General features: G+C 35.8%; 1 protein-coding gene across 1 annotated transcript in view; it reads left to right on the top strand.

Annotated features, from left to right (window-relative positions):
• LOC134841515 (leucine-rich repeats and immunoglobulin-like domains protein 2) overlaps positions 1 to 16,559 on the top strand; it is a 441,437-nt gene that overhangs the window by 299,122 nt on the left and 125,756 nt on the right. The gene's annotated exons all lie outside the window — the stretch shown is intronic.

The raw sequence follows: 16,559 nt of genomic DNA on the forward strand, positions 1-16,559 counted from the left end.
TGCTTTTTTAATAAGGTCAATTCCAGTGCTAGTTTAACCGATCTGTCCTTTTTAACTGTAATGACGATCAGCGATATAAAGTGTTGGTTTGATTAATCTTCCAGTTTTTCGATGTGCCCCTGAGTGAGAAAATCAATTTTTGTCTAACTCACCTTGCATTGTGATCGGCACTCGTCTACCCTTTTGTTGTATAGGAGTTAAATTTTTGAAGATATCAGCCTGCACTTTATAATTACGTATTTTCCTACCCTTTGGAAAAAGTTACTAAATTGCTTACTGAAAAATTTCTGCCAGTCATTAAGTTCGCCTCCCTGGCCGTTGATGTTCAGTTGCCCCTGGAAATTTTAACTCCCTCCTCCGCTGGTTCCCAGTGCTGGCATCAGATCCCTACCAGTGATTAATGGGTGGCAGCTTCCAATCACATACATTGATTGGCGCTTGGGTCGTCTATCCAATGGAGTGAAGAGTCGCAGTCATTTTTCTCATCAATTTCAATGGATTGTTTCCATAATTACTGAATTGGTCGTCCTTCGGATCTATTGGCTGGAGCTGCACGCCCTGCTTCCTCAAAGTACGTTTAAGTTCTTCAATTCTGAAATTTGATATCGGCGACCCGCTATCAACCCACGCTTGGGTTCAAGTTCCACTAATTTTAAGCGCTAGTTTAGTTCCTCCTCCTTTTTCCGCCAAATCGAAATAATGATGTAACCGTTCGATCTATCTGAATCCCATCCGTGGGCTACTTCCTGTGGTTCGCTTACCCATCCGACGGAGCTTTTGCATTGCGACGTTCCCTCATCCTGGTCCTGGCAAGTATCTCCTTTCGTGCAGTATTCATGAATGAGACCCACGCGTACTCTTCCCACGGCTTTTCAGCTTCGACATGTGCGCTCATAGTGTCCCGTTTTTTCTACAAAAATTACAGGTAGCGTTTCTCGCCGGGCACATCGAATTGTGGTCTGTTGTAAACCCTCTCTGGTCGCAACTAAAGCACTTCCGGTCCGTTGCGCCGCGGTTGCTTACTCTTAAAGATCCCCGTACGCCTTGTTCGAAGGGTAGTCGATATCCACCTCGGAAAGCGCTCGTTGGCAACGTTTTTATCTGGAGCGCCCCCGTCGGTGCCCTTGCTAGCCGCCACTGGAACCTTTGTATGTCTTGGCGTATTTGTGTCTTGTTCGTATGATAGCGCGAGGCGGTAAACCCTTTCTGGGGTTTTGAAAGATCGGCAGAGCTCCGTTTGCGCCTTCTCATTTGACATGTTCACGATAAATACATCTCGTAAAATTCTGCGCTGCAGTGTTTCCAGATTGCACCGTGCTGCCAGACCGCTGAGTATGGAGTGGAACTTTTCGAACGCTTTGCCATCCATCTGTTTTCTAGATATTTATTGGTATGTTTCGAACGTTTCATTCCTCTCGTTTTTGAAGACATCCTCGAATCCATTCAGTACTCTTGGGTACCTAGTCGTTGCACTAATCGTTTTTCCTTGCAGCGCAAACGTATGCGACGAGATGGCAGGTACTAATTAACTCAATCCAAATTCATAGACAGTACCATGGGCGTCAATTAATAAACTCAACCAAATTCAAACTGTTTATTTGAAATGACTATATATGACAGTCCACCATGCAAAGTTTCATTGCATTATGAGAAAAAAAAATTTGCCTTTTTCAAAAACCAAATCCAAGAGTGGGAGGGGGATAGAAACGTGCCGTTTGTTTGATTTTTGAGACGCTGTGGAAATTTTTTTCATTCCTTTAAAGAAATTTTTTTCAAAAGTACCTAAGCAATGTTTAAGAAAAGCGGTGCCAATGGAATGACCTCCCACTCTCCTGTGTGCTGGCATATTTCCGTTTTTACCATACATCACTTTTTATAGCCTTTGAAAACTATCCACAGACTTCAAAAAACTGAGTAACGCGAGAACTCGCAACAAAAGAAATCTCGAAAAATACTATGAAAGGCTATTTTTCAATGTTTGTCATGAGGAATAATTGACGCAAGTTGTTGGATTTTTCATGTTCTCAGAAATTGCTTTCCAAATTTGAGGTTGTGGTTGAAATCCTGTTGTGGAAGGCGCCCCTGCATCAGCGGCTACGCGCAAAGTTTTTCAACAAAAAAAATAATTGAGATCGCAAAAAAAATGAAACTTACATTTATGGACCGTTTTTTGAAAAATTTACTTTTTTCGGAAATTACACTCTCAGATCTGTAATTTTGGATTCAATCGAAAAAACAAATTCTTAGCAAGTCCCATGCAATATAGGTTGACCCAATTTTTTTTTTTAAATTGGATCCAGAAAAATCAATTTTACGATTTTTAGACCATTTTTTGAATCTTTTTCACTTGTCTCGAAAAGTACCTTCCAAATCTGATGTTTTGATACGATCCCTTGCTTAGACTGCTACACCCACAATTTTTGTACTTTTAAAAAATTTTGCCCTTGGCAAATTTAATTTTTCATTTTTTTAACGTTTATGAAAATGTGAGGTTTTGGGTTCGTTCAAAAGAACGTAATTTTTGCTTTTTCTCAAAAAGTATTCAGTTGAATCTGATATGAAAGGTTTAATCGAGGCTACAGATGGTAGAAGTTTAACCGAGGCTTCCGTGCATCAGCGGTTACGCCTTATAGTTTTGAAAAAATTCTTAGGTGATTGGTAAAATTCCAAATTCTGAAACAATGTTTCTCTTATTTTTAGTTTTAGGTGATCTAAGTTTTAGGTGATCTAAGTTTTAGGTGATCAATTTTAAAAAACTTTAAAATTACGTATTTAATCCCAAATCAGTAAAACAAAATCAAACAATCAGACTTAAATCTCAAGCTTTTATTAGTGGGCCCTTAGTTTATGTGTTAATATTTGTTGAATTTCGTTGCGCTTCAAGCCTGTACTAGTGGACAAAATTAAGCGCAACTTAGAATTTTACTTTCTAAAAGCTTGTTTCAATGACCATTTTGGACAACTCTACTTCGAATTTCAGAAAATTTTGAGATAGACCGAGAGCAAATGATTAGAGCTACCCTCTATGAAGTTATGAAAGTATGGTTTTAGAGACTTATCCGGGTCTGAAAATGCAAAATCTCCTCATCTGCAGTAAGTTTCCCCTGCCAGAGAACACTTTTTCCAACAGGTGAACTAAATAAGTTGTTCACTGTTGATGCGACGTAAAATACTCTCACTCTCAGCAAAAAAAATTGGAAAGAATCAGTGCGAAAATTTAAGAAAACTTGACTGTTTCTCATTTCTTAACGCGGACTAAAAAACTTAGTGCAGAAGACTAAATCTGGCATTTTCATACCTGAATTTTATTCGTAAGTCTTTAAAATCACATTTTGATAACTTCATAATGGATAACTCTGACAGTTTGCTCTCGGTCTGTGTAAAAGTTTTTCTGAAATTCATTGACAACAGGTGTTTTAAAGAGTAAAAACTTGAGCTTGCGCTTAATTTCGTCCATTGTATTTGGGCTTTTCGTTTTCTGGCTCTCTTTTTTACCCACCCACAAACTTTTATAACATTATTTAAGTTTGGTGGATTGATTAGGCCGTGCCAATTGTGTTTGATCTCAATATTTAACCTAAAAGAGAATAAAGCCCATTTTCTCATATTAAAAAAAAACAAAAGAGTAACAGTCAAAACAGTGACTTTTGAGTTTTTAGTTTTTTATATATTCTGTTTTTCTTGCTTTTCATTCATCTAAAAGTCTTAGAAAGTTTCAAACCAAAGCATCACGCTGAATTCATAAGAAATTCTATTTTTGAAATTTCGTTGGAACTTTTAATGTTCACTTTAAAAAATTGACTGCAGTTTTTAATTGCAAAAAAACGGGTCAAAAGAAAAACAGTTCAGTTTTACATTTTTTACTACATGCAAAACTTCGTATGGAAAATTTTTGAGTAGTTTTAAAATGTAATTTAATGAGGTGATAGGAATCTGGAACAGAACGAAAGGTTTCAGCAATTTCGGTGAACGGAAAGGGTAAAGAGAGCTCCAGGTTTATACGAGGAAATTTCTTTTTGTAAAAAGAAAAACTTTATAGCTTTTTTCATCTTAAGATTTTTTCGTTTTAAGAAACCATTTTTTTAGTACCCGATTGAGATTTATTGAAACCGAATTTACATATGAACCAGGTAAATGACCTGTTTTGTTGTCAGTTTCACTGGCTTTTTCCACTTTGCTCCATCATTGAATTCCAAACTTAAAAAACTAAATTAACATATTCAGAATTCAATGAAACTTGGCGTAGTGAACAATGTAACAATTGTGAAATGATTTGTGCTTCAAATGTTGGAATGAAACATCGAGCATTTAGCCTTTAAAACACGTAAAACAACTATTCTCTCAGCAGATTTTTACAGGGTACTTTTATATTAATGAGTACATTTTCATAATGATCGATTATATTATTCCTCTAAAATATATCGATATTATTTTGGCTAACATTTCAAAACTATTTTTCTCCTTCAAATCTGTTTGTCGGTGTTCTTCAATTCTTTTGGAAGTAGCTCAATTGTGTTTCATAAGGTAACAGAAAAAAAAACTGGTGATTTCTGCCTGGTCTTTTGTAAGTTATTGTTAATTGGTCTTTGTGATTTCTGCAGTGCCCGGAAAACAAAAACAATACAAACATCTGAGTCAGGTTATTAGCTTCACCCCAGTGGTATTGCTGGGCAAAACAAAAAACTATCGATCTTTGAAATGATTTGTCACTGTGACCTTTGCAGTGTAAACAAGACGATTAACTATCAATTAAAGTTTTGTTATTATAGTTATATGTAGTTCACCGTAAGGCTGAGCAGCCGTGACTTTTGCAGTGGAATATTTTCTTACGTTTCAAATACTTTTTTTGAAAATTGATTTGCCTAAAAATGCTTTCACTCAATGATTTTTTTGGATAAGCAAAACAGCCAAAAACCTTAAATACATATCTACACATATAAGGGAGTTTTCGTTATTGTTTGCCAATCAGAGAAAAATGTTTTGGTTATAAAACTTTTATCTAATTGTTTATACAACTATTTTTTTTCGAAGTTTTTCATGAATCAGTTCTTGAACGGTTTTGGTTTTGCTTTCTCTTTCATATACCAGAAGCGAACGATTTAAACGCCGACGTCTGAGGAAGGCTTTTCACTTCTTTTTGCAAAATATTAGTTCCCAATAGCGAAAGTTTCATAATTTAGAATTACTTAAACAAAATACAAATGAAAAACTAACAGACGCCAATTTCAAAACTCCTAAGAGAATAAAAAAATGCACACCAAAAATAGACAACATATATTCACAGTGTAAATGTTTCGCTAAATAATTCAATTAAACTTTTTGCCACCACGAATGTCCGGGTTTTGCAACTGAAGTATCTGGATTCACAACAAAATAGAAAACGTAGCAAAAAAACAGAAGTTTCGGCAAAACTGTTAATCATCAAAACTGAAAATCGTAAATTAGCTTACAACAGCAGACAAATGTTGTTAAAAAACTGGTATCGAGGAAAAGCGGGATTTTTATCAAAATAAATTATTAAAACCGTCATCTCGAAAATTCCAAATTTTTTTAAAAAATGAAAAACTTGACAGGAGAAAAAAATCTTCGCAAGTTAAAATGTCGCAAGAGCTATATATCAAAACTTTTGCATCACTCGGCAGCAAATCAGCAAAATCAACTCCTGAAAGCTAAAAAACAGCATTACAACAAAAACATCAGTCCATGTTCTTCCAAAAAGATGAAATCAAAGAATTTGTAAAAACCATCAAATCATCAAAAAAAAACAATATGGCTCTGATTGTTACAATATAGATTACGTTTTAAGAAGGAATTGAATAAAATTTTTAGTAAGAAAAATTTGTTTTGGCATTTTTACAAAAATTTTCTAAATGACAAAATATAGCCAAATTACAAAAGCAGGGATAAGAAAACCCAGGAATTTTTGACGAATTTCACTTCTTTAGGAAAGTGGAAAGATCTTTGAGAAGTTAATACATAAACGTGTAAAAACTTTGGTCGAAACTCTTATCTCCTTTCTGATAACCTGTTTGGATTCCAACAAAAGGTCAACTGTTGACGCAAGTGTGACGCTGGCGCATTTCCGTGACTTTAAGAAAGCATTCGATACAGTATTTCACTCAACACTTTTGATTAAACTTCAGTTTTAAAAGGGCAGTTCATCAGTTTTTAAGCTGTACCTTGAAGCTTGCAAACAATATATTGCAGATTGGGATAAGAATACAGGGGACAAGACAAAAAAATCAGCAAAAAGGGGAGCGACTTATCTCTATTTAGAGCCTTTTGCTGGTTAATCTTTAAATCAATGATTAATCGGTCATTGAAAAATCCAAAAACAGTAGTGTTTTTTTATTCCGGCGACACTGTTTTTAAAAAGAGTGAAAAAAATCAGCAACTCAAAGATACGCATCAGAAAAAATTAGACAAAACTAATGCATGGCTATCGAAAAATAGACAAAAAAAATTTGATTATCGAAAAAAAAACAGTTTTCGTTAGTAGAAAAACCAAGTCCGTACAGGAACAATGAATAGAAGAATTTCAACACTGTAATTTCTTAGGCGTTCATTGGGATTCGAAATTGAATTTTTGTATCCACATCGAAAAACTCACAAGCCGCATGCTTCAAATGCGCAAATACTCAACCGCAAAATAAATGATCACAGCGTACAAAGTTTACACTCAACCAGTTCTGCAAAATGGAATGAAAGCAAACGCTTGAACTGACATCTCACAAATCACATCTCTTAAAATGGAAAAAGTCTATTTACCAAAATAATATTCTACAAACACAAAAAAAAACGAGTCAGCTAGCAAAATAAGGGCAAAAATTCCAATTTTTTTACCAACCGAAATTTTTGAGCCAAAATTCTGCCAAAATTCTGAAAAATGTGACTGAGATCGACAATTCTAGAGACTCTATTAAAGTTGATCAGACAGCTCAAATACAAAAAAAACGAAAGGTAGCAAAAGAGTAACCAATAAAAAAAATTATTACCAGAAAAGATCAAAAGATCATTGAATTAAAAAATCAGAAAAATGTTGAACATGTTCATATCTTTCTTCTTTTTTCAGACTTGACGTGCCCAAAAACAGGCTCATGTAGCCTAATAGTGTCCTTTTAATCTATGTTTTTACAATCAAGTTTATACGAACCTTGTGATTATAGTGATAACATTATGTTGGAAACAATTTAATATCTTTATGATTTATATGATTACAATTATTTTATAATATTATGATTACTATCTCACATATGTTTTAAGGTTATGGTCTAACAAGCCCCACCATAATTTAGTTTTGAAGTTGGAATTCAGGCTGAGAGGAGATAAAATGAAGCAAACTAGATGGTGATCAACTTATTCAGTCAGGACACAAATCGGGCATCCTAGCTCAGTGCATTCGCCCTGAACATTTTCCAAACCACACCCACATATCAACATTTAAGTTTTAATGCACTTGTAAATGCTTTTATGCTAAAACGCTTGCTGTTTTGGTTCAGAGTTTGAAGAAAAGTTGTGCTCTGAGTAATTAGCCTGGTTGAACTATGAGAACAAAAAAAATACATATGAAAATTCGCATGTGGGGGGAAAACAAGAAAGAGCCTTTATTTAGACCAGGAAAACGATCAATTTTGACATCCTGATTGTTATAGATCGATGCCGAGAAATGCTTTGTTTTGGAAACGACGAGCGGCGGATCTAGGATTTTCTCGAAAGGAGGGCAGATTTTCAGGAAAACTTTTTAAAATTTTAGACGACCGTTTCTTAGGTTGGTCAAATTAAAATTCCGAGCTCTCTCAAATCTTTTTAAAAAAACATGTTTTGTTTGATCAAGCTTTCTGACTGAAACGCATGTTTTGGAAACAACCGCAAAAGAAAGCTTTCAGACGTTTTTTGGACGGTTTTGACCGAAAATTGCGTTTTTCGGCGCTAGCTTCCCCTCAAAATTAGAACATTTTGACACCAAAGACAACTGGCGCCTTGGGAACAAAAAATTAGGTCCAGACAGCAAAAAATGGATATTCTAAAATAGTACCAAAAGATGACCCCCCCCCCTCAAATCCGCTACTGGTAACAATTTAATTTAATGTTTATACCTTGTTTTTGTTGTGCTGCTGCTGTGCATGATGACCATTATATTTTCAAACCAAATTAATCAGCAGGCCAGTTTACACAACAATCTTTTCGCCCGACTGTTTTAATCAAGCAATAAAAAAACTATACAGGTCGCGGAAAAAAGAGGCCAAAACTTTTAATGTAGTTGTTTTGGTGTTTTTATAGTCTACCGGTTCAATACGGTCAGTCTGGAGGGGTGTATTAGTACATTGGAGAACTACTCGGTCCAGATGTTGAGTGAGATGAAGACCCTGATTGACCTGCTGCCCAAAATACTCCTGTGGCACATGCAGCCCACAATACCCACTGACTCAGACTACGTCAACCTGGGTGAGATATCTATGCCACAAAACACTTCGACTGTATCCCACTACAGCAGAAAAATGACAAAATGTCCAAGACCGAAGTATTTTGCTTTTTTCCATTCCCCACCAATCTTGAATTTCAACTTTGAAAAACGAGTTTATCATAATAATGATGTAATAAACAGTTGTGAAAATGTTTGTTTTTAAAAGGGTACAGTAAAAAAGTGTTGCATTTAGCTACAATATTTCATGTAAAACGACATTTTATAATGTGTGTGAGAGGTATTTGGAAAGAGACAAATATATTTTTAAAAAAACAGCCTTATTTTATGGTTTAATTTTTATAGTGAAAGAAATGCTGGAAGCATACAAGGAAGGCCTCGGACTCATTCTCATAGGCTTCTACAACAAACGACCTGCATTTCTGACCGAACTGTACAGCAAACATGGACGAGAAGTCCCCCCTCAGACACTGAAACTAGTGCTTCCCGGAGCTAAAGATCTGCTAGGTCTCTTCTGCAAAACAAATTAGAGTTTCCACTCTTCCAATAAATTTCTGATCAAAGGAAGTTGCCAGTTTTTTTTATACCCGTTGGCAACTTCATTCTATTTGTTGATTTATGAGTAGTAACCTATTTTTTTTCAAAACTTCTATAAAACTGTTTTAAAAATTTTTTGCCAAATAAGGATACTTCTATTCAATATAACTGTTTTCTCGAAAAGCTTGCTAAGTAAACCAAAATTTCAAGCGCAAAACATTTGCGTTCATTGTGAATACCGCAATATTGAAGGCCCTTGATTTCTGTCTGTCATTGATTAATGAAAATAGAATAACAAGTGTAAATGAATTTAAAAAATAAAAAAAAACGTACTTTTCAAAAATGGTAGCAGAGTCTTGATCAATCAATTGTAGAGCACCCTTTGCTATTCAACTCAATTGAGACAACTTTTGAGAAGTGCATGGCCATGTCCGAGACACTCATCGACGAGGGGTTAGAGCAAGAGGGAGAGGGAGAGGGAGGGGGAGGGGTAGGGGTGAGTGGGGGACAGGGGATGCGAAAATCTCTGGCCCCCGGACACTCTTTCTTCCAGTCACTTCAAAACTTCAGACAATCCACTAAAGCAAACTTAGATCAGGGTAAGCGAAAAATTTTGAGGTTTTCCTCAGTTAACTTCTACACTTGAATGAACAAGAATGCAAACTAACTTTTTTGATCATCTTGACATTTATGGTCACCCTGACAATTTTTCCGAGGAGGTTATAAAAAGAAAAGCCCTTAACACCGTTTTAGTTGGGGTATATAGGCTCTCAAAATGTGGTTAGTAAAAATCTCAAGTTTCATCGGCAGATTGTTTCAGGAAGGCAACTAAGGTTATAAAAAGAAAAGCGCTTAACACCGTTTTAGTTGGGGTTTATAGGCTCTCAAAATGTGGTTAGTAAAAATCTCAAGTTTCACCGGCAGATTGTTTCAGGAAGGCAACTAAGGTTATAAAAAGAAAAGCCCTTAACACCGTTTTAGTTGGGGTATATAGGCTCTCAAAATGTGGTTAGTAAAAATCTCAAGTTTCATCGGCAGATTGTTTCAGGAAGGCAACTAAGGTTATAAAAAGAAAAGCCCTTAACACCGTTTTAGTTGGGGTATATAGGCTCTCAAAATGTGGTTAGTAAAAATCTCAAGTTTCATCGGCAGATTGTTTCAAGAAGGCAACTAACTGTCTGACCAAGATTGATCGTCATAATCAAAAAGAAAACACAATTAACGTAAAGAGACGAAGAGATCCAACTTTGGCGTGATTATCAATATCCAATGGCCTTGAATATCAATTGTTTCAGGTCGCATGACGCAGGGAGCCATCAAGAGCGCCAAATCAGCAGTCCAGAAAGAGTCCAAAGTCGCCGGAGTAGCAGCTGCTGACAAAGAACCAGGTTATCAGTTGCCAACTGATAGCCTTTTTAAAGACAAACTATTTTCAAAACCAATGCATAAAAAAACTTTTGACGTTTTTCTCGAGGGGGTCGATTTTCAAAAAAAAATGATGAAATTTTTTTTAAATCGGCCAAATTAATTTTCTGACTTCTCCAAAACCACTATAAAGACCTGATTTTGAACAAATTTTCAGCGCCGCAGCCAAAAATTTTTAAGACTATGCAGCAGAAAAAGGCGTCTCAAAAAAGTACAAAGAGTCGACTCTTTGGGTCGACAGGGGTCAAATCCCTAAGGAAAGAAGGCGTTCGCCAAAAAGCACCAAATTATACACATCCAAAAATCGTTTTTTTTTAATTAGCAAAATTAAATTTTTTTAAAGCTTGAAGTCTAAGAACAAGTAAGTTTTTAAATAACGGTTGTTAATCGATCGCTTTTCTCAACACTGACAGCTTTAGTGTCGTTCAAATTACAACTGAAAGGGTTTTAATTTGGTATAACACTCGACCCATTCTGAAGATTATATGTGGTATCTGAGTTTGAGCGGAAAACAAAAAAATAAAAAACTAAAACACACCCGAATACAAAGTTCATACCCATTTTCAATGGGTCGAAACAAAAAAAAACAGTTTCAGGTGAGAAGGGGAAGAAAGGGAAGAAGGGGAAGGGGAAGAGGGGAGGGAAGGGTAAAAAGGGTGGGGGTAGAGTGTCCACTCAGGAACCCTACTTGGACTTCGAAACCACTCGGAAGATTTCGGAGGGCCAGGAGTACTACGACAGATTCATCAGCTGCATGCAAAAATGTTTACTTTCTGGTAAGCAGCTTCATCATTTATCAATTTGAATCAATTGTAAAAACAAAAAGGTATGCAAAAGCGAAGATTACCCGGAGGTATAGAGTTTAACTAAAGCAGGCAATGAGTTACATAATTTACGTTTAGTCACTTAACTAACCCTCATTTTAAATGCATTCTTCAATTTTCAAAATATTTTATGCTTCAAAACACGCTTTGCTCACTTTTAATTTTGAAAATTACAAAGATTTTTACAGTTTTCTGTTTAGTGGTGGATTGTCTGGAGGTAATAGAGAAGTGGACATGTCTGTGCCAGCACAAACACTGGGTTTCCGTCTACGATTTCCTCATTACCACAACCCCACAGACAACAGCAACCAGTCAGGTCGAACAACAGGCTAATAAAAACAGCACTGGAAAGCCAAACAAGCAGTCGAACCTACTGACATTCATCACATGAGCTGACAACAGAAGTTTGCTCGTTATTTAATGGCACAATTGGACATTAAATGTTTTAAAAAGATTGATTGTGTTAATGCTTGTTATTTTCTAAAGCAATTAGCAAATTGAGGCTGTACAGAGTTTTGAAGGAGAACAAAATATTCGAGAAAAGGTTAAACCCGATATTTGTTTTGAGTTACGAAACTTGAAGAACATATTTTGGTGCTGAAAATAATTCTGAAGACTGTTCTGGCAGGAATTTGGTTAAAGTTGTTGGAATCATTGAACGGTGAGCGAAAATACACAGGTGTGTAATTATTGTGAGGAGGTACTTCTGTTTTTTCAGAGATTCGACCCACTCGCCGCCCAAAGAGTCGACCCTTTGGTACTATTCTACAACATTCATAATCGGCCGACTGGCCCTGACATTTTTCTAAAGGCAGGTGTGATACCGGATAGAACCTCGTTGGTTTTGATAGTGAAAACGATGTTGGTTTCAAAAGAGTTTAATTTAATATCGAAACCATCTTTTTTTTATAGCCTGAGTTTTGTGGCTAACTGTATGCTGCTGCTACAGTAGAGAGAACTGAGTCTCTTGTTATATCGAACCAAGGTCACACATGTTTGACCTTGGAAGAATTAATAACAATAATATAGTTATAGATAACAATATGAACATGAGACCAAGGCTACAGTACTTGTTACTCCAAATGCAGTTGCAGTTGCTGTACCACAGCAGGTTTGGCAAAAATTAATACTATCTCTGGCTTCTTTTTTCACCCACACATAATTTTCAGTTGTATGGTATTACAAGTGGTTTTACATTAAAATGTATGAACCCCTAATATGCTTGGAATAGTCTTTATAGTCAGCATGCCAATTTCCACATTAATTGAACAATATTTAAAAAAATTAGTAGGGGGATGGGGATGGGGCCAAAACTGCGCGCGTCGACAAAAAGCGTTTTCTTAAATCAAAATTTTAGAAAAAGAGCCCAAAACTACATTTTTGCCATGTTTTTCAAAAAAATTGCCTCGAGCGTGGAAACTAAGGATAAATTAGGCTCTTTAGACTCTCTCCCATACCCGTTGAATAATAATCCAGTTTTTATAAAGTTTTTTGGAAAATTTGGAAAAATGTCAACGAACACTTTGTTTTTTTTTTTGGAAAATTTGCTCCTCCTGATAGTCTTGGATCCGCCCCTTGAAAGGAACAACATGAAAATTGTTAACGTAGAAACGCTATTCTGCAGTTCGTTAACACAGAAAGCAATCTTTTTTATTAGACTTTCTCGGCTGAGATAATTTGCCTAGCTCGCAATATACGAGCATGCACCTTAATTTACATCGAAACGACAAAACTTTGTTGATATTCGATGAACTTCACCAATGATCAGGCCTGTCCCTATGTAATGCTTTGCTGGCATCAAATTTGTGGTGAGCATTGTTTTATATGAAGCTTTCGGCTTTAATAAACTCTAACTTTAAGGTGGAGTGCGCTCAAAAACATTCTTTTTCAAATTCTTCAAATGTGCATAAAAAAACTTTTTCTGATTTTAGACGGAGGTAAATTTTGTGACTGAAACAGCTTTTGTACTGCTTTTAAGAGTAATAGACGTAATAAATGATTTAGTATAGTCTTGGTGATTTTTTTGTTTTTCTTTTCAGGAAAAATCCTAATTTTTGTTTACTGTCAATTTTCATTTTTTGCGGCAAAATTCCCAGCGAAACAAAAACCTTGCTTATTGATCCAGTTTTCTCAAACTGGGTTAATTTTTTCAAACAAAGCACCGATCAAAAATTGTCCGTGAAACTCAAAGAGTTGTAAGAGTACAATCAGTTGGCATGGTTTCTTTTCCGCGTCATAGTAATTGACCTTCAAATTATTTGCTGACGCTATCTTTTGTTTTTTTTTATACTTCGTCCCCCAATCAATTTTTTTTCACCGATATTTTCATGCTTTTCAACGTCTCTTCCTTCATTTGTTCCTTCGCCTTAAGTTTTTTGGTAACTTAGCCCCATTAGGAATAAGTTTTGCAAGGTGATTGATTTCACCCCCTGTTTTAGCAATTTGCGTGGATTCAAAATTAATATCGGATCCGTTTTTGCAGTTTTTGACTTATACCAGTTTTTCTGACAGATGATATCGAAATGATTTTTCCTCATTTTGATAGAAAATCTTCGAGACTAGTTTTTACCCATCCAAGTTTTACGTTTTTTAGACTTAAATTATTTAAAAGAAACCTCATTTCCTTTTGATACCTTTATTAAGTTAAGCAAAAAACGAAAAAATTTGCCTCTTGATTGATAGTCATCTGCATGGTTTTCTAAAACTTGGCCGGATTGTTAACCAAGCCATAGAAATCCATAGGAAATCTACACGTTCACGTGATATTGCCGCCGGCGATGTTGAAATTACCTTGTTTTGCTGTTTCCGCAGTTAGTTGTATTTGACTGAAGTATAGTACACCCATTTTTTTTGCTTTCACGACCTGGCTCACTTCGACCAACAGTTCATCGTATTAGGCTTTTGGTGCTTGTTACCTGTTAATTTGTTTCTCATAGAATGACAATCTTACTGAAACACAATTTTTACTGTGGTACCATGAAACAATCATTAGTTTCTGGATGTGGCCCAGTGAGATCATTTTCAAATCTTTAGTTTGTTTTGAGTTGAATGAGAATAGGGATTTTTCTCCCTTTTTCCTGAGTTTGTCATAGAATAACATAAACTTTGATTTTACCACAGGCTTTTTTGACTTTGCTTGTCTCACAAATAGTTATTGAACTTTTTTGTTCTTCTTTCCAACCTTTCCATTGCTCGCTCTTGACAATTTTTTTGGTGCAATTTGTTGTGTAGTTGACATTATCAGTTCTCCTTGAAAGTTCACTGACCCAATGGACACCTTGTTCTACGTTCTAGGATCACCAGAATAGTTCCTTTGACCCCCCCCCCCCCAATCCTGCTGATTTCAACTCCGTCTTCAGTAAAACCATGTTTAAAAATACACATGGCTCAATGTTGTTATTGATACATTGAGCCCGAAGTTCGAGTGTTTCCGCTAAAAAAAATCTTTCTTTTTTCGATGAGTCTATGAACTATTTCATTGTCGCCCTGTTTAGGAACAAAACCGGACTGCCGATATTCAGCGTTATATGTATTATCTGTTGATTTGTTCTCATCAGTGCTTTCACAGATTTCATCTGGTTTCTTTTAGAGTCTTTCATTCAGTCAATCTTTTTGACTGCTACTTTCCCAGTTTCTAATTCAAAAAGCAATTGTAAAAATTGTTCTATTTGTTCTACCGTTGCAATCCCAGTTATAATCGACATAATTTCAATTTCGTTTTCTTCAAAATCATCTACCAGGTTACCTTTCCTTCAATCTCTTCTGCTACTTTGCTCATTTATCGCGGTCGACACAATATAGCAAAAATGTTTGGTTTTCTGCAATTTTTGCTGAATTTTCTCCTTGCCTGGTACTTTTTCAAATAATCTTTACCAGATGTTCTCCCTAATCCATTCTATGGCATTCGCTCTAAATTAATTCGTGTTTTCCTGATTCCCGAAATTTGCTTTTTTCCTATTTGAGTTCTTATCACTGTAGTTTTCTTTCTTTGATTTATATTTCTGAGCGCTTTGATAGCTTTCTGTTGATTTTTTCTCGTTGCGATCGACAAATTTGTTACTGCACCTGCAGCTGTTGTGTTTTTTTTTGGAATACCAGTGTTGTTTGTTTATTTTGATCAAATTTAACTGCTCTTTCGAGAAATGTGTTTGCAGTGATTGTTTCGAGTGACAACGTGTCTTGTATTGTTAAATTTGTTTTCCCAAGATGAAAAGATCTCTAATCATGTCGTTTTCGAGTGTCCTTACCTCCATTTTAGCTTTCTGTGCAGTAGGAGCTGCATAAAATGCTTCGGTGGACTCCCCATTTTTCTGTACACAACTGAATCATTTATACCATTCGTAGGTGACATTTTTCATTTTTTTGAAAGCTTCCCTTGCTTGATTAACACTTTCTCTGAATTTCAGTGTCAATACCTCGGCATGTAAATTTTTCTGCAAAAATTTTTTCTTGTTTTTGTTCCCAATGCTTGAAAATGTCGTGATACGACCCGTTTTTGAACCTCGAAAGAGTATACATTGTGTTCTAATCCGTTCTTTTGATCTTATTTGTCAAGTGCAAGTTTGTTTTGTTGCTAATGCTTGTGCAATTTCTCCATTTGTAGGAGACTCCTGTCTAGGCGGTGGTTCCAATATATGTTCTTTCGGATCTTCCAAAAGCATATCTAGATTAAAGCTCTCTTTCAGCTAATCAGTAGCGGATTCAGCGAGGAAGTGAGGTTTGGCGGATGCTCTTTTCTCAGGGATTCAATCCCTTCACTGACCAAAGTCGTTAACCAACTTTAGTACTATTTGTAGTACTTTTGCAAAGTCAATCCATACTCATTTTGAGGAGGAAGCCCACATCGAAAGAGTTTTTGGCCAAAACCTTCCAAGAAGTCCGACAAACTTCGTTTTTGTCCTGTTTTTAAGATTTATTCTGCCTCGAAAAAATTTCTCAGAACAGGATGTTTATAGCATGTTATTAGATAGCTCGGAAACTCAATTTGATTGACCTAAAGAAATTCGACAAAAAAATTACCCGACCTTCGAAAAATCCGTTCCTGCTGCTAGTGACTATTATTTCCCATTTTTGTAACAAACCTTATTGTTTTGACCACTTGTTTGAAAGATATAGAGGAACAGCTTGGATAAAAAAATATAGGTTTGTTTCGACTTTCTCGACCAAAATCGGGTATGTTTCGACTTTGTGCTCGACTTAAAATTGCTTCTCAACCGCAGAGTTTCAGTGGCAAAACTGCACTTGCTCGACTTTTAAAGTCGAAACATAAGTCGAGCACCTCGACCCGAGTTGTATTTTACAGCAATCTAAAAAAAATTTAAATTGAATCATGATTATCGTTTTATTTTACT

Source organism: Symsagittifera roscoffensis, chromosome 3 (genome assembly GCF_963678635.1).
Source record: "Symsagittifera roscoffensis chromosome 3, txSymRosc1.1, whole genome shotgun sequence".
NCBI classification, from domain to species: domain Eukaryota; kingdom Metazoa; phylum Xenacoelomorpha; order Acoela; family Convolutidae; genus Symsagittifera; species Symsagittifera roscoffensis.